Source organism: Schistocerca piceifrons, unplaced genomic scaffold (genome assembly GCF_021461385.2).
Source record: "Schistocerca piceifrons isolate TAMUIC-IGC-003096 unplaced genomic scaffold, iqSchPice1.1 HiC_scaffold_1234, whole genome shotgun sequence".
In the NCBI taxonomy this organism is placed as follows: domain Eukaryota; kingdom Metazoa; phylum Arthropoda; class Insecta; order Orthoptera; family Acrididae; genus Schistocerca; species Schistocerca piceifrons.
Genome location: NW_025727053.1, coordinates 182,501 through 185,000, shown reverse-complemented (window position 1 = coordinate 185,000; position 2,500 = coordinate 182,501). Strand labels below are relative to the sequence as shown.

The window sequence follows — 2,500 nt, the reverse complement described above, 5'->3', positions numbered from 1 at the left end:
CACAACGACTGCGCCCAAAAACGGCGGACCATACAGTGCAAATATTGTGCACGCAGCTACGTGTCGTCTCCCTATGAGAGCTGGATTGCAGTGTGGTACGCCATAGAGACGTGTGGGAGGAACGGACGCCGTGGATGGCGATCAGCATGAGCTGTCTGTTGATGTATTCGGACCTAGTCGTCTCTCCTCACACACCGTGATGGCATGGTGCACCGCGTTCCATATCTGCGACATGCTACAGAGGCCGGTTGACAGTCGTTCGAGCAATGGACATCGCATACGTACGGGGGCCACCTTCCACGTATTGTCTAGGCGTGCACATTTTGTTGCGTGTATGTGGGCAGACGTAGTGTGGCGTGACACCTGACACAGGCATGCAATAATCGTTGAAGTTGCAAATGGCGATGGACGCCTGCGTTTTCTGGTGAAGTTACGCAAATGAACAAATGGTAACCTGTTGTGGTGCGGTTGTTCTCGCTAGGGGTGAATCGGTGATGGCGACGATAGGTTGAGGTACTAACCGGTTGTTCCAGCGATACCCACCATGCCGACGAAACTGAACGGCATCTGGGTGTGAAGCGATACGCGGCGGTGGCTGGGTGGGACCGTCCCCGGCCGGTGAGGGGGCGCCTCCCGGCGTGCTGGCCGCGCGGTGCGTGGGCGCACGCGCTACAGCCGGCTGGTGGGGGCGGCCAGTGGCAGGCGCGCCGGCCGACGGACGCGGCAGGCGTCGCAGCTGCGCGCCGGCGCACCCTGCGCGCGGCGCCGTGCGGCCAAAGTAGGTCCTCGCGGGCCCGGTGCGAAGCGCGGTGGACATCTTCAGTGTGCTGGTCCGATTGAGGACTGTGTGCGTTGAGGATGCGCCGCCGCCCGGCGCTCGGCGCCGCGACGCCGTCTGCTGCTCGGTCGCCCCAGCGGTTCTCGCTGGTGGTTTGTATCGCAGCTGTGCGGATGTGTTGGCGCGTGCGCTGTGCTGGGAGAGTTCGCTTCGGCACCCAAGTGGGGCTTTTGTCCTTCTGTGGCGCTGGCGTTGGAGCTGCCGGTCACCGTAGGTGGCGCGTGTTGTCTCCCGCCGGCAATGCCACGACAGCACGCTCCCGGGCCTCTGTCGGCAGCGGCAAGCTCAGTTGGGAGCACGGGTGGTCGCACCGAAAGCGTCTACTCGCCTAACTCCGGGCGATTGCGCCTCTCTCGAACCCGACCAAGTACTTGGGACGGCGCTGCGCGCCGCCGGGACCTGAGAGGGTTTCGAGGTGTATTGTGCAGGGGAGCTCAGCCTCCTCCTGTTTGCAGAATGATTGAGCGGACGCTTGCGTGTTCGCGCGGGCCCCCGGGACACACTCCCGGGCGGCCGGCTGCTCAGCTCTAGTTGACGCAGCTCCCTGGTTGATCCTGCCAGTAGTCATATGCTTGTCTCAAAGATTAAGCCATGCATGTCTCAGTACAAGCCGCATTAAGGTGAAACCGCGAATGGCTCATTAAATCAGTTATGGTTCCTTAGATCGTACCCACGTTACTTGGATAACTGTGGTAATTCTAGAGCTAATACATGCAAACAGAGTCCCGACCAGAGATGGAAGGGACGCTTTTATTAGATCAAAACCAATCGGTCGGCTCGTCCGGTCCGTTTGCCTTGGTGACTCTGAATAACTTTGGGCTGATCGCACGGTCCTCGTACCGGCGACGCATCTTTCAAATGTCTGCCTTATCAACTGTCGATGGTAGGTTCTGCGCCTACCATGGTTGTAACGGGTAACGGGGAATCAGGGTTCGATTCCGGAGAGGGAGCCTGAGAAACGGCTACCACATCCAAGGAAGGCAGCAGGCGCGCAAATTACCCACTCCCGGCACGGGGAGGTAGTGACGAAAAATAACGATACGGGACTCATCCGAGGCCCCGTAATCGGAATGAGTACACTTTAAATCCTTTAACGAGTATCTATTGGAGGGCAAGTCTGGTGCCAGCAGCCGCGGTAATTCCAGCTCCAATAGCGTATATTAAAGTTGTTGCGGTTAAAAAGCTCGTAGTTGGATTTGTGTCCCACGCTGTTGGTTCACCGCCCGTCGGTGTTTAACTGGCATGTATCGTGGGACGTCCTGCCGGTGGGGCGAGCTGAAGGCGTGCGACCGCCTCGTGCGTGCTCGTGCGTCCCGAGGCGGACCCCGTTGAAATCCTACCAGGGTGCTCTTTATTGAGTGTCTCGGTGGGCCGGCACGTTTACTTTGAACAAATTAGAGTGCTTAAAGCAGGCAAGCCCGCCTGAATACTGTGTGCATGGAATAATGGAATAGGACCTCGGTTCTATTTTGTTGGTTTTCGGAACCCGAGGTAATGATTAATAGGGACAGGCGGGGGCATTCGTATTGCGACGTTAGAGGTGAAATTCTTGGATCGTCGCAAGACGAACAGAAGCGAAAGCATTTGCCAAGTATGTTTTCATTAATCAAGAACGAAAGTTAGAGGTTCGAAGGCGATCAGATACCGCCCTAGTTCTAACCA

At 57.6% G+C, this 2,500-nt stretch overlaps 1 non-coding gene across 1 annotated transcript in view; it reads left to right on the top strand.

The window, feature by feature from the left end:
• Nucleotides 1–1,379: 1,379 nt before the first annotated feature.
• LOC124730238 overlaps nucleotides 1,380–2,500 on the top strand; it is a 1,909-nt gene continuing 788 nt past the window's right edge. The window contains exon 1 of the ribosomal RNA XR_007007954.1: nucleotides 1,380–2,500. This exon is cut by the window's right edge and continues 788 nt beyond it. This is a non-coding gene — a ribosomal RNA (small subunit ribosomal RNA).